At 43.6% G+C, this 8,267-nt stretch overlaps 1 protein-coding gene across 1 annotated transcript in view; it reads left to right on the top strand.

Annotated features, from left to right (window-relative positions):
• Window positions 1-8,267, top strand: part of EBPL (EBP like) — a 30,419-nt gene that overhangs the window by 9,712 nt on the left and 12,440 nt on the right. The gene's annotated exons all lie outside the window — the stretch shown is intronic.

The raw sequence follows: 8,267 nt of genomic DNA on the forward strand, positions 1-8,267 counted from the left end.
TAGCCTTTGTTATTTAACTTTATTTGCTATAATACATTTTAGTTTTTAAGCTGATTTTGTTAGCAGCTCAATTAAGTATAGTGCAGTTATGTTGTATAACATATATTCAGTAGGAACTTTCCTGTATTTTTTAAACCAAATTTTTTAATCTATAGAACTTAAACAAGTATTATGAAAATTTTCTCATCACCCTCTGGGTTAATAGTAGAAAAATTCATAGCAGGGAGAAAATATTTTAAATATTTATAACAGCTTATTAATATAAACATTAAAAATGTCTTGAAGGCTACCATGAAACATAACAGTGGTCATTTCTGGGAAATGTGATTGAGAGCCAGGAGGAACAGAGGCTTTTATTTTTTGCTTTGTACCTTTTTATAGGTTTTTGTTTTTTTTTTAATTTTAACATGTATTGTGTGTGTGTGTGTGTATATGTATATATATATTTTTTAAGACAGGGTCGTGCTTTGTTGCCCAGGCTGGAGTGCAGTGGCGCAGTCCCGTCTCACTGTAGCTTTGACCTCCCAGGCTCAAGTGATCCTCCCACCTCGCCCTCCTGGGACTTCAGGCATATGCCACTACACCCAGCTAATTTTTGTATTTTTTGTAGAGATGGGGTTTCACATGTTGCCCATGCCCATCTCAAACTCCTGGGCTCATATAAAATTTTTTTCAAGGTAAAATTTTAAAGGTATACCACCAGAAGAAATACCAGAAGAGTGAAGAAAAATCCACTGAAACATTGTGCCGTAGCGTTGTGGGCCCTGCAGACATTGGCTTGGGGAGGAGAAAAGGCCCCTTACCAGAGTGAGCAAAGGCCTGCCTCTAGTCAGCTCCTCTGCAGTCCTAAATGGACAAGAAAGAATTTGCTTAGTCTTTGTCACCCAGAGCTGGCATTTTGATGCCTGGTCCTTTACCAAAGGGCCCAAGAGAGTATGTGAATAGTGGGAGGTTTTTTCCTTTCTGTTCTGGTCAGGACCATCAGCTGTTCTTACTCTTCATCCTTTTTGTGCTAATGTCTATGTTAACCCTTTACATGCTGCCAAGCTCATGAACATTCCCACTGGTTCCTGTGAGAAGATACTTTGAGTTTCAGCAGCTCTCACCAGGTTGAAGCCCACTATCGCTAGCTAGCTTGTGTGTGTGTGTGGTGTGTGTGTGTGTGTGTGTGTGTGTCTATGTCTATCTGCGTACATGCATGTGTTTGTGTGGTGGGGAGGACATTCGGAACTTCCTGTGGCTGGGAACCGAGGTGAAGTGTTACTCAAGTATCTCTTGCCTACAGGAGAACAGAAGAAGGCGGGAGAGAGATGTAAGCAGGTTTGCACTGTGGTTTGTTGAGACCTGTATAATCAGGCAACCCAAGTACTGTTGACTGCTGAAACACCAGTGTGCTTTTGTTTCACAAAAACCGCTTGCTTTGTGGTGTGCCCTGCCTGCCACATCCTGCAGATCTCTGTTGCTTTTTGCCTATGCTTGTTTAGGCTGATCCAGACTGGGATACCCAGGACTCTTTGGGTCTGGAGGGGAGGCCGAAGGAGCTAAGCTTCAGGCTGTGTGGAATCCCAGGTGCCATGTTCCTTATAACCACTGTGGTCTGAGCCCCCTGCTTGCCTGTTCCAAGCATGAAGGCAGGGAGACCCTGTGACTGCAGGATCCTGAGTCTGGAGTCCAGAAACGCAAGGAGCACCCTTCTCTGATCCCTAACTGGTGTAGCACCAAGCACTGAAACTGGCTTTTTCTAGTGGTACCACATTTGAATTTGACAAGTTGCTATGTATCCCCCGCAATTTTTTTTTTTGAGGTGGAGTCTTGCTCTGTTGCCCAGGCTGAAGTGCAGTGGTGTGATCTTGGCTCACTGCAACCTCTGCCTCCCGGGTTCGATCAATTCTCCTGCCTCAGCCTCCTGAATAGCTGGGATTACAGATGCATGCCACCATGCCTGGCTAATTTTTGTATTTTTACTAGAGACAGGGTTTCACCACATTGGTCAGGCTGGTCTCGAACTCCTGACCTCGTGATCTGCCCACCTCGGCCTCTCAAAGTGCTGTGATTACAGGCGTGAACCCCCATGCCCGGCCATGTTTTTGATTTTTTTTTTGGCAATGTTTTTGATTTTTTTGTAGAGATGGGGGTGGTCTCACTATGTTGCCCAGGCTGATCTCAAACAGCTGGCCTCAAGTGATCCTCCTGCCTTGACCTCCCAAAGCACCAGGATTCCGAGAGTGAGCCACCACACCCAGCCTGCTATGTATCTTTTTAAAGTCAAGTTTTACAGTGAACAATTCAGACATTCACAAATGTAGAGACACTGGTACAGCATCGGTGAGCAGATTCAACATCTTCAAGTTTTGCTGCACTTGCCCATCTCACTTTTTCTTCTTCCCTTTCTCTCCCTCCCTCCCTCCCTTTTTCATTGTTTTTGCTGAAGTATTGGAAAGTGATCTGGACCTCATGTCACTTTACCTTTCTGTATGGAGTAAGTCGGTCTCTAAAAAGTCAGTTTGTGCTTCCTCAGGGACAGGTGCCTGCCTTTCAGGTGTTCATAGAAATGACAGTACAGGAGTCATCGAACACATCATCATGTCCAGTCGGGGATCCACCCTGGTGGTCACCCTGAGCTTGACTCCTGTGGCTCATGGGTCTTGGCAGGTGTAGAACTCATGGCTCATGCCCACTGGAAGTGCTGGCACTGAAGCAAGCCCCTCCCACTGACCTGGCCCTCTGCTGACAGACTCCACCTGGGCCTCTGCTTAGGGTCCTCACCATCTTCCCAGAAAGCAGAATGCATCTTCCAAGTGCTATGCTCAAGGCTGCAATTTGGTGAGAGACTCTGGCAAAAGGCGGAGATGTAGATCCAGTCTGCCTCTGCTTATTATTCATTCACTAGACATATATTGACTAGTATATATGTATACCTTGACTATTTTTTTAAATTGATTAGGACATTTAGGCCAAGATAAGTGAATGTCAGAAATACAATCTTGGCCAGGCATGGTGGCTGCCACCTGTAATCCCAGCACTTTGGGAAGCTGAGGAGGGAGGTGCTTGAGCCCGGGGGATCTAGACCAATGTCAACCACATAGCAAGACCCTGTCCCTACAATTTAAAAAAAAAAAAATTAGCCTGGCATGGTGATGCATACCTGTAGTCTCACTACTTCGGAGGCCTAAGACAAGAGGATTGCTTGAACCCAGAAGGCCGAGAGGCTGCAATGAGCCATGGTAACACCGCTGAATTCCAGCCTGGGCAACAGAACAAGAAAAAAGAAAGAAATACAATGTGTTGTACTTGGTTTTGCTCAAGTTTAACCATATCACGCCTACACCTGGTTGAGCCTTGCCTTACCAATTACAGCAACATCCTGCAAGTGGCCCTTTGCTGTTGACCAGGTACCTTCCATCTGATCCTTAGATCCGCGGTGGTGTTGAGCTCAAACATGAAGCTTAGTTCCAGATGGCTGGATCTTGATCATACATTGTGTGTAAAGACTTTGGAGCTGGCAATCTTCTATGTTTATTCAGTTATTTAACATAAACTTCATGCCCCAGAGTCTAAAAACAATTTTAAGGGAGAAAAAAAAAGCACTGTACAGGTCATCTAATATAAAGCATGCATTCACGGAAGGAACTAGATCTGTCTCTATTCTCTGTAATTCTACAGATAAATTTGGTGCCTAACAAATAGTAAGTAGTGTTTTGGGTGACTTTGATCTTAGGTCTTTGTGTGGTTATAGCAGATTTCATTCAAAAGTTCCTAAATAATTTTTTCTTTTCTTTCCTTTTCTTTTCTTTTCTTTTGACATGGAGTCCTGCTCTGTCACCGAGGCACAGGCACACATGATCTTGGCTCACTGCAAGCTTCATGTCCCATGTTCAAGTGATTTTTGTGCCTCAGTCTCCTGGGATTACAGGTGTGTGCCACCATGTCTGGCTAATTTTTGTATATTTTGTATTTTTTTAATGTTTGTATTTTGTAGTTTTGTATTTTTAGTAGAGATAGGGTTTTACTATGTTGACCAGGCTGATCTTGAACTCCTGACCTCAGGTGATCGGCCCACCTTGGCCTCCCAAAGTGCTGGGATTACGGGCGTGAGCCACCACGCCCAGGCTTTGTAATCTTTAAAACCATAATAGCAGGTCTCATTGTGAAACGGAGGCCTCTGCCTCCCACACCTAATTTGTTCGTTTTTGCATGGAGTCTGTCATTGATGAGAGTCACCTGTGAATGGTACAGCCTACAGCAGTGGACCTGTGTTTGCTGATTTATATTTGTGAGTTCTGTTAGGGTCAGAGCCAGCCAGTCTCAGAATCACAGAACCTTCCAGAGATGTCACCTGGAACTCTGATATTGGCGTGCTGACCTTTTTTCACCATGTGCTTTTTCTGACTTTCATCTGAATGTCCTTCCTGGGGTGGGATGCAGCAGGATTGGCATGGGCTGCAGTGGGAGTGGACAACTAGGTTATAGAGAAGGGACCCCAGCTCTTAAGAGTTGTTTGAGGGAAGAATCAGATAGTTGCTACTGGTGTATGGCCTACTTCTTCAGGGACAGGTGCCTTCATGAAGAAAAGCCAAGTGTTTGTTGGTCTGTTTGGCTCCCTTTTTACATAAAACACAAGGGCAACGTCCTCATGTAGAACTACTGCCCCTTCCCAGAAAAGCATGTCCTGCTATTGAGACAGTGCCCGTGTGCACTGACCCACCAGACCTGCCCCATGTCTGCCATGGTCCTATGTTTTTTTTTAATCACAAGAGCATTTTCTCCATATACTGAATGTTTCAACCAAGGACTTTTGCAAGTCACACCTCTGGACCCATGTCATTTCTGCTATCACTAAAAAAAAAAAACTAAGAAGAACTAAGAAATTAGGTGACTCGGCTAATACTACATGATTCAGGGATAGCTGTGCAAAGTCTGGAGAATCAGTCTGGGATTGTCTATAAAATCTCACTGTGTGTGAATTCGGTGTTTGCTACATGTGATCAACCTTGGCCCTCCCGTAAGGAGCTTTACTAGTGGGGAAAGAGAGGGAAACGAATCATTGTCATGCCATCTGGTGAGTCATAAGACTCTGCCAGGCCTAGAGGTGGCACCGAGGAGGGAAGGATTCACTGGGGTTTTAAAGACTGAAGAGAGGGTTACCAGGCAGCAGGAGAGGAGGGATTCAAAATTCACTGCAGATCCCTTGGCCCTGTGATGGGTGGGCAGATCTTGTTCTCAGATTCTTATGAATGGCCCCTGCTCTGCTTTACCAAATGCTTTGACTTTAGCAGAATTATTGGTTAATCTTGCCCATGGGGCGGGTCTAGCCCACTGGTTTCAAATTCCAAGTGGTGATATCTCCATTTTAAAACTTATCTTTTTAATAATAAAGGAAAAAACTTCAAAAATAGGCAAAGGATTTGAACAGAAATTCCTCCAAAGAGGCCAATATGTACATGAAAATATGTTCAGCATCACTAGTCATTGGGGAAATGCAAATCAAAACCACAGTGAGATACTCCTTCACACCCATTAGGGTGACTACTATTAACAACAACAACAACAGCAAAGGAAAATACAAGTGTTAGCCAAGAGTGAGAAATTGGAGCCCTGGTGCGCTGTTGGTGGGAGGGGAAAATGGTGTCAGCGCTGTAGAAAGCAGTGTGGGAGCTCCTCAGAAAGCTAAACATTTACCTTGTGATCCAGCAATTCCACTTCTACGTATACACCCAAAGGAATAGAAACCAGGCACTCAAACAGATACTTAACAAACCAGTGTTCATAGTAGCAGACTTTTGACCCCAAATGGAAACAACCTAAATGTCCATTGGCAAATGAATAAGAAAAATGCAGCGGCTACATACAGTGGAATATTATTCAGCCTTAAAAAGGAATGAAATTCTGACACATGCTACAACATGGATAAACCTAGAAGACGCCATGCTAAGTGAAATAAGCCAGACATGAAAGGACAAATACAGTTATTACTGCATAAGGACGTTTCAGTCAATAATGGACTGAATATACTGCACTTGTTCCATAAGATTATGATGGAGCTGAAAAATTCCCATTGCCTAGAGATGTCATAGCCATCATAATGCATTACCTTTTCCATGTTTAGGTGCACAAATACTTACCATTGTGTTGTAATTTCCTGCAGTATTCAGTACAATAATGCTGTACAGATTTGTAACCCAGGAGCAAAAGGCTATCCATGTAGCCTACATGTGAGGTAGGCTACACAACGTAGGTTTGTGTGAATTTACTCTAATGTCCGCATAATAACAAAACTGCCTAACGATGCGTTTCTCAGAGGGTATCTCCGTAGTGAGGCTAAGCATGACTGTTTGGTCTTATTCTAATTACACGAGGTATCTAAAACAGATTCATAGATGCACAAAGTAGAGTGCTGGATGTTGGGCTGAGAGAGGGAAGAAATGGAGAATTAGTGTTTAATGGGCACATTAGTTTTGGAAGAGGATGAGTTCTGGAAATGGATGGTGGCGATGCTTGTGCATGTTGTTAATGTGCATTGTACCCCTGAGCACCACTGTCTGTGCCACGGGGCTGAGCAGGGCAAAAGCTGGACCCACCGGCCTCACACCGTCCTCTGGGCTCCATCCCTATCTTCTTCTACCTCTCAGCCTGCTCACCCAGGCCCAGCTCTAGGCCTGCCTCCCTCTGGAATCTTTCCTCACTGTCCCAACTATGGCTCCCTCATCTTCCTCTAACCTTTATTGAATTGGAAGTCATTGTTATCCAACTAGACAATAAGCTCTCTGAGGGCAGGGTCTTGCCTATTCTAAATTTTTGTTTTTAAGTCCTGACAGATGCCCCCCAAAAAAGCCCATTATTCACTTTGTCATGGTACTCTTTCTCCCATGTCTTTCTCTGTTTCTTTAATTAACTTTTTATTTTGAGATAATTGTAGATTCATATACAGTTGTAAGAAATAATATGGAGGTCCCTTGTATACTTTTCCCAGGTTCTCACAATGGTAAGATTTTGGTGGTTTTTTAAAAATTATTTTTGACTGGGTGTGGTAGCTCATGCCTGTAATCCCAGCCCTTTGGGAGGCCAAGGAGGACTGATCACCTGAGATCGGGAATTGGAGACCAGCATGGCCAATATGGCAAAACCCCATCTCTACTAAAAATACGAAAAATTAGCTGTGTGTGTTGACAGGCATCTGTAATCCCAGCTACTTGGGAGGCTGAGGCAGGAGAATTGCTTGAACCTGGGATGCGGAGACTGCAGTGAGCTGAGATCGCACCACTGCACTCCAGCCTGGGGAGTGAGACTCTGTCTAAAAAAAGAAAACAAAAATTTCTATTTTGATAATTTTGGTACCAAACATTTTGTAAAACTATGCTATAATATAACCAACATATGGATGTTGATACAGTCTACTGATCTTCTTTAGACTTCTCAGTTTTAGTGTGTATGTGTGTGTGTGTGTGTATTGTATACAATTTTGTCAGCTGGGTAGGCTCATGTGTCAACCACAGCAGTCCAGGTACTGAACAGTTCCAGCACTATAAGGATCCCTAGTATTTTCCTTTTATAGCTACACATCCCCCCCACCACACACCTCCATTCCCTAATCCCTGGCAACTACTAATATGTCCTCCGTTTCTAAAATCTGTTATTTCAGAAAAAATGTTATGTAAATGTAACCACAGGGTTGGGCACGGTGGCTCACACCTGTAATTCCAGTACTTTGGGAGACTGAGGTGGGTGGATCAGTTGAGGTCAGGAGCTTGAGACCAGCCTGGCCAACATGGTGAAACCTTGTCTCCACTAAAAGTTTAAAAATTAGGTGGGCGTGGTGGTGCATGCCTGTAATCCCAGCTACCTGGGAGGCTGAGGCACAAGAATCCCTGAGCATGGCAGGCGGAGGCTGCACTGAGCCACTGCACTCCATCTGGGCGACAGAGTGAAACTGTGTCACAGAAAATAAATACATAAATAAAAATAAATGTAACCACTGACTTTTGGGATTGGCTTTTTGAAGCATATTAAATAAAGGTGCTGTGAACATTTGTGTACTTGTTTTTGTATAAACAAGTTTTTATTTTTCTGGGAGAAATACCCACCTGTGGAATTGCTGGGTCATACAGTCATTGCATATTTAGTTTTAGAAGAAACTGCCAAACTCTAGTTTTTTTGAGTGGCTATACCACTTCTATCCCTTCAGAAATGTGTGTTTCAGTTTTTCCACATTTTCACCAGCATTTGATGTTGCTACTTTTTTATTTTAGCCTTTTTTTTTTTTTTTTTTT

This window comes from Cebus imitator, unplaced genomic scaffold, assembly GCF_001604975.1.
Source record: "Cebus imitator isolate Cc_AM_T3 unplaced genomic scaffold, Cebus_imitator-1.0 Scaffold94, whole genome shotgun sequence".
Classification (NCBI taxonomy): domain Eukaryota; kingdom Metazoa; phylum Chordata; class Mammalia; order Primates; family Cebidae; genus Cebus; species Cebus imitator.